Genomic DNA, 16,997 nt, shown 5'->3' on the forward strand with positions numbered 1-16,997 from the left:
CTCGTGCTCTGTCCGGCGGGCCCCGGGGTGCAGGAGCCTCCCGTCCTGCAAGCCAGCCGAGGGTCTGGGCGCTTGGGACGGGGGTCCACCGGGGCCCGGGGAGGCTCTCCCCGGCCTGGCTAGGGTTCGGGAGCTGGGACCGGGCCCGGGGCTCGTGCTGCGTCCCAGGGTCCCAGACTGCAGGAGCCCACCGTCCTCTAAGACAGCCGAGGGTCCGGGTGCTGGTGACGGGGGTCCACCGGGGCCTGGGGAGGCTCTCCACGGCCTGGCTAGGCTTCCGAAGCTGGGACCGGGCCTGGGGCTCGTGCTCTGTCCGGTGGGCCCCGCGGTGCAGGAGCCCCCAGTCTTGCAAGCCAGCCGAGGGTCCGGGCCCCGGGGACGGGGGTCCACCGGGGCCTGGGGAGGCTCTCTCCGGCCTGGCTGCTTTCAGAAGGAGGGACTGGGCTGGGGAGCAGGGGTGGCTGGCTTTATCCGCTACTCTGGCGGAGCGGAGTTTTCTGCCCACCCCTAGCTGTGACTTCCTAGTCACGATGAGGGCGACTGGTAATATGTGGTAGGGGGAACAAATTATATGGCAGGGGTGACTAATTAATGCAGCAGTAAAAGGATAACTATGCAGTATAATGCAGCACAGTTTGTGATGGTATTATTTTAACATTTTTACAAATCAACACGGGGCAAAGGATTTACCTTGTTACTACCAGTTTAACCGCATAATATTGCACTAAGCAACCAAAATGTTGACGGGTCTCCTTGAGAATGGCTTTCCACTGTGTGGCGATTTGTGTAGTTGTAATTTTAGCAACTTTTGATCTGTTTGAGCTTGGAACAGTTTTTTTTTTTTGTTAAACCTGAAAATAATGCAGCAGATGACTTATTGTGGCAATTCCATAACTATGCAGAAAAGGCAGCAGTCACATAATCGCCATATGGCCCTTCTTATGGTGAACTGCTTCACAGGGTATTAGGAAAATACATAAGATGGCCCACGCGTACAAAAGATTATCACCACTCAGTTTGATAGTATTTGTCAAGACTTGCTGTCCTCCCTCTTGTGAAATGCCAACACCAGTAGGTGACCAATCATGAATTCCGAAAGTAGCAAATGACATATTTTAATCGTAAATGTAAGAAAATGGAGATCCGTAAAAACTGTTTATGAAAGGTAACAAGATATTAAAGCTTCAAGAATGAAGCCCTGGAGATCCTAGCACCCAACATTCAAATGTGTTGTGTTTCAGGGACTGGATACATTTACACAAGCAACTCAACCGCGTGCTGTGCAATCCATGCAGGTGATCGTGTGTCAGAAGCGGCTCCACTGCTGGCTGTGCAGTCCAGGCATGCGATCAAGTATCAGCAGCAGCTCACCACCGCTGGGTGTGTGGTCCATGCCAGTAATCGAGTCTCAGAAGCAGGTCCACAGCTGGCTGTGCGGTTTGGGCATATGATCCAGTATCAGCAGAAGGTCCTCTGCTGGCTGTGCGGTCTGGGCATGTGATCGAGTATCAGCAGCTTCACTGCTGACTGTGCGGTCCGGGCATGTGATCGAGTACCTGTAGCAGCTTCACTGCTGGCTGTGCGGTCCGGGCATGTGATCCAGTATCAGCAGTAGGTCCACTGCTGGCTGTGCGGTCCGAGCATGTGATTGAATAGCAGAAGCAGGTCCACTGCTGGCTGTGCGGTCCGGGGATGTGATCAAGTACCTGTAGCAGCTTCACCGCTGGCTGTGCTGTCCGGGCATATGATCGAGTATCAGCAGCTTCACTGGTGACTGTGTGGTCCGGGCATGTGGTCGAGTACCTGTAGCAGCTTCACTGCTGGCTGTGCTGTCCGGGCATATGATCGAGTATCGGCAGCTTCACTGCTGACTGTGCGGTCCGGGCATGTGATCGAGTACCTGTAGCAGCTTCACTGCTGGCTGTGCGGTCCGGGCATGTGATCGAGTACCTGTAGCAGCTTCACTGCTGGCTGTGCGGTCCGGGCATCTGATCGAGTACCTGTAGCAGCTTCACTGCTGGCTGTGTGGTCCAGGCATGTGGTCGAGTACCTGTAGCAGCTTCACTGCTGGCTGTGCTGTCCGGGCATATGATCGAGTATCAGCAGCTTCACTGTTGACTGTGCGGTCCGGGCATGTGATCGAGTACCTGTAGCAGCCTCACTGCTGGCTGTGCGGTCCGGGCATGTGATCGAGTACCTGTAGCAGCTTCACTGCTGGCTGTGCGGTCCGGGCATGTGATCGAGTACCTGTAGCAGCTTCACTGCTGGCTGTGCGGTCCGGGCATGTGATCGAGTACCTGTAGCAGCTTCACTGCTGGCTGTGCGGTCCGCGCATGTGATCGAGTACCTGTAGCAGCTTCACTGCTGGCTGTGCGGTCCGGGCAAGCGATTGAGTCTCAGAAGCAGTTCCACTGCTGGCTGTGCGGTCCGGGCATGTGATCGAGTACCTGTAGCAGCTTCACTGCTGGCTGTGCGGTCCGGACATGTGATCGAGTACCTGTAGCAGCCTCACTGCTGGCTGTGCGGTCCGGGCATGTGATCGAGTACCTGTAGCAGCTTCACTGCTGGCTGTGCGGTCCGGGCATGTGATCGAGTACCTGTAGCAGCTTCACTGCTGGCTGTGCGGTCCGGGCATGTGATCGAGTACCTGTAGCAGCTTCACTGCTGGCTGTGCGGTCCGCGCATGTGATCGAGTACCTGTAGCAGCTTCACTGCTGGCTGTGCGGTCCGGGCAAGCGATTGAGTCTCAGAAGCAGTTCCACTGCTGGCTGTGCGGTCCGGGCATTGGATAGAGTATCATAGATATCCATGATCTTGCTTAGGAGAATCTCGCAGCCCCTTCTTGAAAAGAGCCATGCTGAATTTAAATTGGGCATGAACATGATTAATTCAAGGATTTGAATTGTTTCTTTGGCTTGGGCTTGTTTTACTTATTTATTTTTTTAAATTGGAATTTATTAAATATTTCATATAACCGAAAACGAACCTTGGCGTAAAAAGTTAGTTGGGTCCATAAATAAAACTGAATTCACTCTAATCTCTAAATTAAATGCCAGGAAATTAATTATATGTTGTTACAACATCCCTACCCTGCCTCCATCGTAGTCCTGATCATAGTTTCCATGCTTTTTAGTCTTGAAAAAACAAGCACGTTCTAAACCGGGATTGCATAGATGTCTGTTTAAATTTCACACGTTGTTGAAATGTACACGGATCCACTCTAACCGTGATCTCCTGTCAGTAGCAGTCTGCAGGCATTGGGCACATCGATCGTCCTCTTTTCAGCCTAAAGATCAGCTGGACGGCAAGGATGCTTAGCTTCCAATTCCATGCATAAAGAGCTGTTCCAGACGAGGTTTGTTTTTCTGTTACGTTCTGGGCCTTGTATTCTTGGTTTATAATGGAATGAACAGTAATACAACTCCCAAAACTAACTGGAGGACCTCCGAAACTTGGCAGGGCTGTTGCTGAGGTGGGGCTTGGAACACGAGATGACCCAGAGCCTGCTCTTGTCGACCTATGGGTGGCGTGTGGAGATCCTGGCACTTGTCTGCGGTAGGGCTGCAGGCAGGCTAACAGCTTCATCTTCTTTTGTCCTCAGCCACACAGAACACTTTGAAGCTGTGGGCGACCAGGCGGGTTAAAATCCAAAGAGTGGGCAAAGCCCTGGAGCCTAAACAAAATTTCAGTGAGCTTAGGGTGGGGGTGGCCTCGCTGTGCAACCTGCTGATTGGTCACAAGTACTAGGGGCAGGCCAGAAGGTCAAAAAGAGGGCCGTTATGGTGGCTACATTTTGAAAAATAAAATCCTGGACAAACTTAAGTCGGGCTACACTTTTGAATCAACTTAGGGGCATAATGAACAAAAGGAGATTCAGTGAACTAAAGTATTTGCCTACGATCACACAATTTGGTCAAGCAGGGATGCTGGGTTTAATCCCAGATTTTCCAGTTTCACACTCCCCCCTTCAGCCACTAGATAGATGTATATTTCTGACATCAAAGGTAAATGCTTTGTCCTTAATTCTTAGAGTATGAGATTGAAGCAGCGGTGACTGGCAGAATCCACACTTTATTTTGGACATTGGTTTACATAGCGAAGCCCTTCCCCAAGGCATAAGGGTACTTCTCAAGAGACAGACCATTAAACAACATTTTATTCAGCACACAGTGATTTATTTATTTTTAGGTTTCACAGGATGCAGAGCTGAGGCTGGGATTGGAATCTGGTTCCCCATGTTACATGGTTGGCAGCTGTAGCCTTGAAGTCACGTCGCCTCCTGTGAAAGCTCGGCTTGTTTCGGGCTCACGTTTCCAAGAAGACCTTGAGATGAGCCATAGCCAGGCATCTGGCATGAGCTGTCAGTGGATAGCCCACCTCTGCATTGTTTGTTGCATTCTGGCACTTTTAGTTTTGCCTCTTTAAAAATAAAAATAGAACAAAAAGTTCCTGAAAGCGCATCATAAAACCCAGACTTTATAAGTGTCAATATGTGCTTACAAGACAGAAGGGGCGGTGGTGGTGATGGGCACAAAGATCCATAAATGGAATGCCTTTTCCACACTATAGAATTAAAAAGAAAACATACATGGTATTTCTTTGGGCATCAGAGGCTAAAATGCTACTAGTGGCCCTGCAGCACTGGTTGTGCCACCCCCACAAGTAGCCTTTCAAAGCTGTCTCAGACCTGCAACTGTAGGGTCTGCACACAGGCTTACTGCCATGTCGACCTAGCAAGTGCTCCTGATAGCTAGGCCCTAAACGTAACTTTTTTTTACATGTGAGTCACCCCTAAGGGAGGCCCAAGGAAGACCTGTGGGCAGGGTGCAGAGTATGTGAAAGGTAGGACATATAGTAGTGTGTTTTACATGTCCTGATAGTGAAATACTACCAATTTTGTTTTTCACTATTGAACAGCTCTCTGTCTCATAGGTTAGCATGGGAGCTGCCTGGTAACATATTAGAAGTGTAACTTTCCATTGGGACTAAATGGAGAAATTGAGTTTAGGCTCTCTAAACTCAGAATTTAATAACACATGTTTTAGGAAAAGTGATTTTTAAATTGCTTGAAAATGCCACTTTTAGGAAGTGTAATAACAATGGTTCTGTGGGGGGCAAAACTATTCCTTTGAAGATAACAGAACAATCAGTGCGTTATTGCTTTATCTAAAGTAGAAGAAATCATGCCTTCAATCTCAAAACTCATTGAATTAAGAGAAACAAATGCATTATGGAACACACAACAAGAAAACTGTGTTAAACTTATATTTTTGAAGTTTATTTAAATTACAGCATTTATTCTTCACTACTGCGGATTGATTCACGAATAATGCCTCCCACTAACTAAAACTCCTGAGACAATTCAAGCCTTCCATTACCAAAGATGAGCTTTCAAATGTAAAACCAATCCCTGGTACACTCATGTATTAAACTTAAAGTAAGCCCACAATGTGCCAAAACCAATCGAAGCTGGCAGTCTCATGAACCCTACCAGAAGAGGGAACTCCACAGTGAATGTCCCCGGATTAAATGAAAACACACGCACACCCATGTACACCAGAACCTTCTCTGAAAATGCCTCTGATATGGAAACGCTATACAAACAATTATGGCTGGCTCCCCACCGGCCGCTTTATGAGCTTTTATAGAAGCACCACCTTATGATTACCCATCTATTACCCAGTATATCCCCTGATTTTCTCGTTCAATTCATTGTCTGTCCTGAAATCTTACTCCTTTTTCAGGTCTCGCCTAGCTATTGCGTTTACGCAATCGCTATGCGAGACTCTAGTAAGAAGGGCATTTCAAAGTGCCCCCAAAGTGGATTGCATGGCGAGCACGCGCACAATCACGTGCATCGTGCCGCCATGCAATCCGTTTGGGGAAGCGCTTCAGCCCACTGGCGCGTGCACGTGTAGCCACAGCCTCGGCATCCTACTTCAAAGGGTCCGCTCCCCCGCCTGGAATGCGCTCCCCCGCCCCCGCCACAGCATGCTTTGTCGGTCTTTTTTTATTGTCTCTTAGTAGTCCCTTTCTTGAGCTTTCGTTTTTCCATTCTCTCCAGTTCACTTTCACTGTCTCACTAGCCTGCCTTTTCTCTTCTTGTCCTCATCTGTATCTATTCTCTGTCCGACTGTGTCATCAAGCACAGTTTCTCTTCAGTCTTGGACTTTCACCTGACAACCAAAGGCATCCGAGGTGATGTAACCTTTGCTTCCATTTAATAATTAGGGTAATCTAACCTGATAACAATGGCCTTTGGGTGAAAATTCCAAAACATGAAACTATCGGAGGCGACATTGAGTGAGGTTGCCACCTTAAACACACAAAATATATGCAGCCCAAACCCCTCTACAGAAAACCCTCGCGTTGTGGTGAGCGTGAAGCTTGTTTGATCTTGCAGAACTCTTAAGTTTGCCAGACCCATTCCTCTGAAGGCTACAAGTCCAAGAAACCAACTAAAAAAAATGGCTTTGGTAGTCCTGTTTTATAATGGAGCTACAACACCCAGAAGGCAAAAGTAAAACCTGGGCTGGAAAACCTACGCACGTAGACTAAGTAGAATTGGGAACTCCTATTATAATGTTATTTAAGCTTTTTATTGTGGTACTTGTAACCACGCCTGAACTGTGGAAAAGAGAAACTAAGAGGAGTGGAGAGCAAAACAACAGGAATGGGCTTGAAATTAAACATTTTAGAAGAATTAAACGGGGGATTAAGCATGCTGGAGGCATCGTGCGGATGAATGCCCAGGAATCCCAACTAGGCGCTCCCAATCCGGAAGTGGGTTCCACAGCCTGCTGCATCCATGGGCTGGATGGCCGAGTGAAGCCTTCAGTGGCATCTGGTTGTGCAGTGCATAATTCTAGACCGGCCGTGTGTGGGGGGGGGGGCTCCCTCTAACATTAGTTTTGCAGCTTGAGTTTATTCTAGATTCATGCACACACCTGCGTCCACTAAATATGAATGAGGGAAAGCAGGTCCCAACGCCCTGTCAAAAAGCACTGGACTTGCATAAAAAGGTACAAGCAGACAAACTTCAATGGGAAACATTAAAATGTATAATGATTCTCTAATAGAGGCTGAGGTGCGTAGAGGTATATGCGCAGGCGAGGCGGCGAGTGGGGGCTGGGAGGCCTGTCGGACCACTCAGCCTGTCCGGGAGCTCGCATTGCCTCTGCCACGGCTGCATAGAAGTCTGATTGGCAGCTGGAGCAGCGCCGCCCCCATGCCCCCCCTGCTCTAATTTCAAAGGACATTCACGACAGCTTCCCAGGGACCGTGTGGCATGTCTTGTCTGCTTACTCTTTCACCCGCCCCCACCCACACAGTGCATCAGGGTCACGACTTGGTGCCAGACTTGTCCGTGGGGGTGGGGGGGGGGGCGAGCATTGCTCTGCCCTATGCCCACCGTGAAGGGGTCTCCGGCCGCCTCCATAGCACCACAGTTGCGTGTGCCCTGTGTATGACAATTGTTGTGTGACACGTAGGAGACATTGGAATAAGAAATGTAGCGTGTTTCTAACTTGTCCTTTGTTCCGTCTTAGCTCTCCAATCGCGTCGGCTTCCGGTGTAAGGGGCCCTTTGTATCTAGTTCCTGTTACAACTCGAATTCGCCCTCAACACCCGTTAAAATATTTAACGGAATGTAAAATATTCTGGTTGCAGAGTTAACAGTACTCACAACTTTGTTGTAGCCGAACATGATTGTGGGCACGTTATTAACCAGATGAAACTGGTACTTGCGTTATCGTCCTCGGAAGGATGAGAGGCCCAGTATTTTATTTATTTAGTGCATTTTTATAAAGCGCGGACATTACCCAAAGTTGTCAGAGCGCTGTACAATAGAGCTAGTTACGTTACAAGAGAAAAGTGGTACAGAATATAACATTACACAGACTAAAAATGAAGGGTACACAAACACAAAATCCAACACAGCACACAGGGGTGAGGAATGTACAGGAAAAAATACAAATTTACAACGAAGAGCGAACTTTCAAGAGGGGCCTGAGAATAAAGGGTACACAAAATCCAACACAGCACGCAGGGGTGAGGGATGCACAGGAAAGCCTTGAGGGACACCTTGACCTACAGCCAATGGAGATGAAAGCCTGTTCCCTATCTTAATCATTTGGGATCTGTCTGAGAGGAAAGAGGCAAACCATTTAAGCACTGTGCCATCCAATCCCATTCTCTGTTGTAGAGTGTTGAGGAGGGTGCTGTGATTAACAGTGTCAAAGGCTGCAGAGAGGTCAAGAAGAATCAGAAGACAGGATTTCCCGGAGTCGAGTATATGCAACGCACCATCAATCACTTGCAGCAGGGCTGTTTCAGTGCTGCAATTTTGGATGAAGCCAGATTGGAAAACATCGAGGAGATTATTGTCCATAATATGTAGGGAAAGTTGTTTCGCAACACATTTTTCAGTGATTTTCGACGGAGAAAAGGGAGGTTGGTGATAGGGCGGAAGTTGTTGAGGTCGATTGCATCAGCGGAGGTTTTTTTTAGAAGAGGGGTAACCTGTCCTGATTTAAGAGCAACAGGGAGGGAGCCTTGACTGAGGAAGAGATTAACTAGCCCGGTCCAGTAAGAGAGAGTATGGGTGTAGAAATCGATGGCGATGATGCTAGGGATGGGGTCAGAGGAGTGGTTGGATGGTTTGGTTTCAAGGATGCATTTGAGGAGGTCATCTTCCGAGATGACGTCAAAGTATTGCCAGGTGACTAAGGATTTCCGCTCCTCAAAGGGGGTGGGGTGGGCGACCTGATCCACCAGTGCTTTGACCTTTTCATCAAAGAAAATGGCGAAGTCGGCTGCTTTCTTTGTGGAGTCCTCGGGCTTAGTAGTTAGGGGAGAACAGTTTGGTTTTTTGATGAGGTCAAAGAGTTTTTTGAGTCTGTTTTTGGCTGAGTCAAGGAGGGATCTGAAATGGAATGCTTTTTCATGGAAGATGTGGTTGTGGTATTTGGATCTATCTGAACGTAGCAGAGCAAGATTGAAGGTAGAAGGAGATTTTCTCCAATGTTTCTCCAGGATTCTAAGGTTTTTCCTTTCATTGTAGAGCGCTTTATTGAACCAAGGTGCTGAGGGGGCGTGTCTTTTCCTTTTGCTTTGGAGTGGAGCGACATTGTCGATTTCAACTGCTAGGACTGAGAGGCACTGAGTGGTGAGAGCGTTGACATCCACGTTAGGTTCAAGTCTAGGAAGTGACCGCATAGCAGAGTCACAAAAAGTGTCAAAATCAATGTTTTTAGTGTTGCGGAACCAGGTAGTAGCTCTTTTAGGTTGGCCGAGAGTTATAACATGCGAAAGATGAAAACGGAAGGGAGCGAGGAAGTGGTCAGACCAGTCTACATGGATGCAGATCCAGAATTGAGCCCTTGGAATGAGTGGTTTCAGAGCAATGTTGGAAGAGATCGTTGGCTGAGAGAAAGGTGGCAAGCTTGTTGGCAGCCGAGTCTTCCAAAGAGCCCCAATGGAGATTAAAGTCACCCAGGAAGATCTGTCTGTCACTTTGAGAAAATTGGTCAGTGAGTTCCTCCACAAAGGAAGAGCAGTTACCGGGCGGGTGGTAGATGGCATGGAATCTAAAAGGTGAGCCATGATGTATTTGAAGTTCTAGGGATAGGCATTCGAATGTACGGAAAAGGGTGGTAGGGAAGGCTTTCATTTGAAGAGAATTCCTGAAGATGATGGCGACACCGCCCCCAATTTTGTCTGATCTGTCATTTCTGAGGATAGAGTAGTCAGTGGGTACCAGAAGATCAAACAAAGTATGAGAGGAGTCATTAAACCAGGTCTCAGTGAGGAAGAACATGTCAAGATTCTGGAGGGTGATAATGTCAGAAATTTCCAATTTGTGTTTGATTGCAGATCTGCAGTTGTGTAGCAAGCGGTGCAGCTCTGACACAACTGTTTTAGTGATGGGAGTGTTAGGGCTGTTAAGGGAGATAGGGATGAGATTCTTGAATGAGGGTGCCCGGTAAGAGGGAGGCTGGTAGGTTCTGACAGAGGAGATGGTCTGAATAGTGCACTGCGTAGAGGTAATGGGAGATGAAGGTAGAGGGGGAGTGACGCTGGTGGTCTTGTAGCTGGCTAGTAAGTTGGGGATGTCTGTAGAGAACAGACTGCGGTTTGCTTTATTGGGGCGCAGGAGCACGGAACTCCTCGGGCGGGTATTAGGGAAGGGTGACATCTTAGCGCTTAAAAGTGAGATGGCCGCTACAAGATGGGAAATGGAAGAGATGAGAGAATCAAGTTTATTTTCTAGGGAGAGGAGAGCTGAGCACGGAGTGTTGGGTGGTTTGATGGAAAAGGGTGGGAGTGTGGAGGGTGAGGGGGGACGGGTGGGGGAACGGGATAAGGGAGGTGGAGTAGAGGGTGATTGAGGACGGGGAGATATGGATGAGCGGAAAATGGGAGGGAGTGAGGAAGGACGGGACAAGGTGGGGGAGGGGGGAAAGGGAGGAAGTACAGTGGGAAAAGGAGGGAGGGGAGGGGTGGTGGAATGGGTGGGGAGTTGGGGAGCAAGAGTAGAAGGTGGGGAAGAATGGTGGGCGATAGGAGAGGATGATAAAACAGAGGTGGGAAGAGAAATATTTTTACTGGTGTTGAACAGAGGGGAAGAGTAGAGATCATAAATAGGAGGAGAAGGATGAGGAATCGGAAGGGGGTCAAATGAAGGCCAAAGGTAAGGGGAGAAGAGGCAGAACAGGGAGGGGAGGACAGGGGGTTAGATGAATGCCAAAGGTACGTGGAGAGGAGAGGGTGCTGTACAAGGGGGGGGGGGGATCCAAGGAAGGCCAGAAGTATGGGGAGAAAAGAGAGGAAGGAGCTGGACAAGTACTGTAAGTTATGAACGGTGATTGAAGGATGACAGGCAACAGGTGGAGTGAGGGGGAGACGAGGAAGGAATTGTCGAGGAAGGAGACATGGTTAGGAAGCATGGGAAGAGGGAGGGGAAGTTGAAGAGAGAAGGGAGGTGGAAGAGAAGAATTAAGGGGACGAGGGACGGGGAAGAGCAGAAAGGGATGAGGTGACAGGGGGAGGTAAGGGGGAAGGTAAGGAAAGTTGATCGGTAGACCAGGTTGTAAGACAGATGGAATAATAAGGGGGGAGGTTGGTTGGATTAGGGGGGAGGAGAAAGCATAGGAGAATCGGGCAGGTGCAGGGTGGGGAGGGGAGTGGATGCCGGAGGCAAGGTAGAAGAGCTAGGGGCAGGAACCAATTGGGAAGGGAAGGTAGAAGAGCTAGGGGGAGGAACCAATTGGGAAGGGGGAGAGGTGGGAGGGGAGGGAACAAAGGTAGGGGGGAACAAAGGGTAGGCCTGTGACTCCCGGGAACGCGGCCTGATCGAGTATCGGGGAGTCAGGGGGGGAGAAAGGGAGAAAGGAGATGAGCTCAAAGGAGAATCCGGGGAAATCATAGTTGTAAGGGTTGGACGAAGGGAGTGGAAGAGATGATCAAAGAGGGAACGACAGGAGTCTGTAGCTTGTATCAAGACAGTACCATTATTGTAAAGTGTAATAGTGTGAGAGCCATTAAAGCTAGTGGAGGGGGAAATTTTTAGCCGCTGTCAATGCAGGATAGATGAGGAAGAAGAGACGTTGAAGGAATTGAAGAAGCTGGTGGACCAGGAAGGGATATCGTGAGTGAAAAAAATTAAGTTATTTTTGAGTTTCCCTAGGCACCCATTATGGAATTGATCAACAAAGAGGAAATCAGGGAATTGTTCAATGGTGTTGTGCTTGAACCGTTTTGCTGCTGCTTTGGTCAGATTGGGTGGGTAAATGACTTTGAAGCAGTTAACTCCCAACTTAATTTCAATGGAAGCCATGATGGGGAGAGGAAGGGCCACCAGGGTAGCGATAGCGCAAAGAAGAATAAGAAGAGGAGGGCGCCTATTCCGGAAGTCAAGTGAGGATTATCCAATGAGATTGTGGACAAGGCGGTGACTAGAAATGCACGGTCAGGGACTCTGGTCTAACTCCCCTCTAAACCATCCTACCGGTGGGATAGAAGGCTAGGTAGTGTCCAGTGGCGGAGAAGGAGTGGGATCGTAACGGGGCCAAAACCTACCACCCAGGGAAAAGGACCTCCAAGTATGGAGGTCAGCATGGGAGTGGGAGTCCCCTAGAGGATCACAGTGCTAGGTAGAGTCATTGATCCTGACCTGGATTGAAACTCTGGGCGAAGGCAGCTGTCCGGGCAGGAATATGGCCGCCGTAGTAGCAGGACCAGAGGGGAGGTCATCGTAGTTAAGCAGAGACAAAGGCTGTTGTAGGGCAAGTAGAATAGGACCGATAAGGAGGAACTCTTGGCCACCCAAGGTGGGCCAGCTGGCCAGAATGAAAGATGTCCAGGACCATCTATCTGCTCCTCCCAAAGTGTGGCGTAGAAGAGTATTCTCAGGCCCCACAACGATCGCGGAGCTCGTCCACACCAGGGTCCCCTCCAGGCAGTCAAGCGATCGTACCCAGGCTGCCTCCGATTACTGCAGCAGTCCCCGCTCTCCCAGGGGGCCCGCCAGTGCACAGCCGCCTCGTTACTGTGGTCTCCCAGGAGTAACTTGTGGTCGATACCCCTGCAGCCCGTACCCACGGAGCCACAGAGCCCCTCTGCAGATTATACTCACAACATTGCTAGCGGCTGCGCATGCGTGCATGCATGATCCCAGATCTGGCCCAGACATAGCTACCACAACCGAGTTCCAGCGCTTTCTCCATACTTTCCAGCACTTTTTGCACTTGTTTGAAATGTTGAGGTCCACCAGTGCTGGCCACTTCTGTGTTTACAGTCATGGTCACAGTCGGTTTCCAATCACTGTCTAGTCGGAGACCCAGCGTATAATATCCACCATCATTTCAGTCTTCTTGCAATTTTGGATGTCGACTATCAATAATTATAGCCAACCCCACACAGCTCCTCCGCCAGCACTGTCTTCGTTAACGGTCTGCCCTCTCCACACCTGCCGCTCACACCCGGGTGTCTATTTTTTGGAGTCTCGTGGAGACGCTGACTGAACTCCGGCAATCACTCGGCAGGTGCCATTTTAGAGTCAGGCGCCCGGCCTTGCCGCAGCCTCAGTGTACCTGCTTCCGACTCTCGTCTCCGCCCCACAATTATTCCTTCGAAGCCGCTGGTATTCAGGGACTCGCCATGAACCCTTTAGTCGCCTCTCTGGTCCCTGCTGCTGCGGATGGTTGGCGGTTGTCGGGGCCTGCACTCGGAGCCTCAATGTTCCGTAGACACGAGAGAGATACTGTCCGAGTCACGGCAGGGGTGTTCCAGCTCACCACAGGCCACTCGTGTAGTCGATCACAGGAACTCAGTGTGGGCGGCGATTGGGGGGATTGGGTACTAGGCCCGAGTCCGGGGGCTCAAGTTGCGGCGGGAGCCGATTTCTGGGCAGTGCAGTCCGGCGTAGTTGAAGGCAAGCTCAGTGTAGTGTAGGACCCTCCTCCAGGGCCAGAACTGCGTCGCACCGGAGACCTTCGCTTCCCGAGCTCGGGTCTGCAAGCATCGTAGAATCCCGGAGTTGTCAGCATAGGGATTGCAGTATAGCCCGGCAGCACCTCTCTCCACGGTCTCACATGATAGCCCGAAGGGTAAGATTCCGCCTTTGTCGAGCCCAGCACTCCTCACCCGGTATGTTAGTACAGTAGGAGCATTTAGTTCGCGGGTGTCTGGCAACTTCTTGCGTGGTCTCCACACAATCACGGTAGCCGAAGCATTCGATCACAACGCACGTGCTCCGGGACCCGCCATCAGACTCACCCGAGTCTCCTGTCGACATGGGGCCTCCGAGGGCTGCGTCAGGCCCGGGCACATAACGTCTCCGATCTCGGCGTTTTCGGCAGTCCGGAACGCTCTCCGAGGCATAGCAAGCTCACTGGCACATCGGGACCTCACATCACTGCAGCAGGGCTAAATTTACAGCGGCTGTGCGCGGTGAGGCAGACATCATTTTCCTGTGGCTCAGAAGCTCCTGAGTCAGGCAGCCATCTTGGTCGCTGGCGTATGTCAAATCTTTCTCTGCAGAGCATAAATCTCATAAATAAGGCCTTCCGAGCGCTTTCAAATCGTCGACTTTCACGCGGTATGTACCAGGGGCGCCTTCATTCTGCCAATGTTCAGTCAGCTGGCCTCCCTTTGTAACCCTGTCTCGCTTTCACCTGCGCCCCTAAACGCCTAGTCACGCCGACGAACTGTATTGTACGAGTTTACAATCTTTTTAAGGAAACTGTGGCCGGCCTTTCACAAGTGTAGTATTTTGCACAGGAGACATTAGCTTGTTTATTTTTAGTCTTATGGTAGAGGGAGAGTTGCAGTTACACGTTGCGATCTGTGTAAACTGTGACCCAGGCGGGATGACTTTAGAAATACCAAAGAGCCACCCACCGGGGCGCAGGTCCTGCTAGCTTGAGGTCACTTGTATAGCGCATCACAGTACTCCCTGGACACTAACGGTGTATGAAGGCGCTATAATGGTGACGTCTGTGCTATCTCCCGCTCCACGTGTCTGACACTGCTTTCTGTTGCGGGGGGGCGGGGGGGGGTGAAGGGGAAGGGGGGGGGCTAGTTTTCTGCGTGAACTCCGCATCTCTCTGCAGCATGCCCCCGAGAGGGAATCGCGGCTTTGTCTGCTGCCCTTGTTAACACTGTGCCTAGAGGCAGAGCTATAGCGCTCCCTGGTTTGCCGCTCATTGCCTCTAGTTCCATTGCTCGGCTCGTGCCTTGAAATGCCTCTGGAGGCACGTCTGTTATTGTGTCTTTGGTTACATTGTAAGTCAGTACTGTAGGGCAGTGGTCTTAGTTCCCTTATTCTTCCAGTACCCGAAGCAGTGCTTTAAACGGGCCGGTACTGAAAACCGGCACTTTTACATTTTCGGCGCTTGAGTACCAGAACTTCTTTGTCCAAAGAGAGTACCGGTACTCATGGGCTTTAAGCCAAGCTCATTCACTCGCACTTCAAAAGCAGAACAGAGAAGACACATAGTAAGTAGGATATAAAACAAGCAGCAGGGAAAGCGTTCACTTGAGAAAAAAAAAAAGAAGCCCGCAAGTGGTTCGCGTGCCACTGCGAGCCGTGGCCTATTGGTGTCTATTACGCGCACCAAGCGCGTAATAGACACCAATAGGCCATGGGCGGAGCAATGCGCCCACCTCTGGCCAATTGCGTGCAGTCTTTTAGAATAAGACGCACGCTAAGGCCAATCGGGTAGCACAAAAGGAATCGCACAAGCGTGTGCGATTCCTAGGTCAGCTACCAAACCCCGTTTTTTCCCTTACAAAATGTCTCGCGCTGCGCAGTGCATCACTAGGCGCGAGACCTAAAAAGTATTTATAAATTCTGTAATTTATATAAACTTTAAAAAAATAAGTTTAACCCAGTTCTTGTCGTGTGTTCCATAATGCATTTGTTTCTCTTAAATCAATGAGTTTGTTTGAGATTGAAGGCATGATTTCTTCTACTTTAGATAAAGCAATTATTCCCTGATTGTTCTGTTCTCTTCAAAGGAATAACTGTAATAGGAGGTTTTACAGAGAGATGGGTCATGTTAGTGCAGATACCATCTAGGGTATGCCCAGCGATGTGTAGGGGTCTCAATCTGTTTTAAACCTATGGTACTGATAGTCTCGTAGAACTGTCTAGTATTAGGGATATTAAGAGAGTCTAAATGAATGTTAAAATCACCTAAAATGGTGAAATCTGAATATCTGATCACCAGGGGACTAATACTGTCTCCTAGTGTATCAATGCATTTTTGCGAAGGGCCGGGGGGTCTATAAATGAGGGCTCCAGCAAACGTAGTGCTACTATTTAGTTGGAAGCAGAACAAAAGGCTCTCTGCCTCATTAGGAACAATAGAGTTAATAGTTGTTAATTTCAAATGTTGTTTGTATATTATTGCAATTCCCCCTCCCCTTTTTCCACTTCTATCCTGTCTGGTCAGGGTATAGCCTTGTGGGAGTGCTTGTACAATATCTGGGTTGGAGCACTCATTCATCCATGTTTCCGTGATGAATAGGCAGTCTAAATCATCCATATTGAGGCGGTCATATATATATATATATATATATATATATATATATATTACCTACTGGCGGTCGCCAGTAGGTAGTTATAGTTAGGACCACGTTTCCATAGGAAAACCTCAACATTCTATTTTGAATAACTTTGGCGCCGGTCGACGAATCCTCGCGAATTTCTCAAAATCTGTGGGGCGCTACGCTCCGCTCCTACCCTGAAAGTCTCGGGGGGATTCGTCAAGCGGGGGCTGAGATAAAAGGGGGGTCCCAAAACGCGTTTTTCCCATGCATTTTTCCATAGGACCTTTAGAACGAGCTACAGCCTGAACGGCTGAACAGAATTACTAGAAATTTGGCAGAGAGGTAGTCCCTAGGTCAAGGAAGTGCCTTTTGTAGGTTTGGTGTAAATCTGTTCAGTAGATTCTGAGAAAATAGCCTTTAAATCAATATATATATCTGAGCCCGCTTACGGTACGCTTACCGTACGCTTACCGTACGCTTACCGTACGCTTACGGTGGCGTGCGCGAGCGCGATTCTGATTGGCTCTTAGATCTTAGTAAACATTCGAATCGGCCGAAACCAGGAAGCGGCATCCGCCATTTTGTCTCTCGCACTGAGTGTTGTTTATCAAACATGATGGCCAAAAACATGTTACGGGGCTGTTTTGACAACTCCCTCCCACATAGTCATGTTGAGGGAGTCCCCAAACATCCCCCAAGAGCAAAAACGGTTTTATTTTTTTTTCGGCAATTTCGCGGGGTACGCTTACCGTACGCTTACCGTACGCTTACCGTACGCTTACCGTAAGCTTACCGTACGCTTACGGTAAAAAAATAAAAATAAAAAAACCACTATCCACACTTACCCCACCCCCTGTGCTTTTGGTGGCCGCAGGCCACCAAATGTGCAGGGCTTATTAATAGAGAAAAAAAACGTAATTTTGGCAACATGAAATTATAAAATC

The 16,997-nt window shown here is 49.3% G+C and overlaps 1 protein-coding gene across 1 annotated transcript in view; it reads left to right on the plus strand.

Annotated features, from left to right (window-relative positions):
* The window catches only part of LOC146797260 (RING1 and YY1-binding protein B-like), a 451,932-nt gene that overhangs the window by 50,569 nt on the left and 384,366 nt on the right, over window positions 1-16,997 (plus strand). The window lies entirely within an intron of this gene.

Source organism: Triturus cristatus, chromosome 9, assembly GCF_964204655.1.
Source record: "Triturus cristatus chromosome 9, aTriCri1.1, whole genome shotgun sequence".
Classification (NCBI taxonomy): Eukaryota; Metazoa; Chordata; class Amphibia; order Caudata; family Salamandridae; genus Triturus; species Triturus cristatus.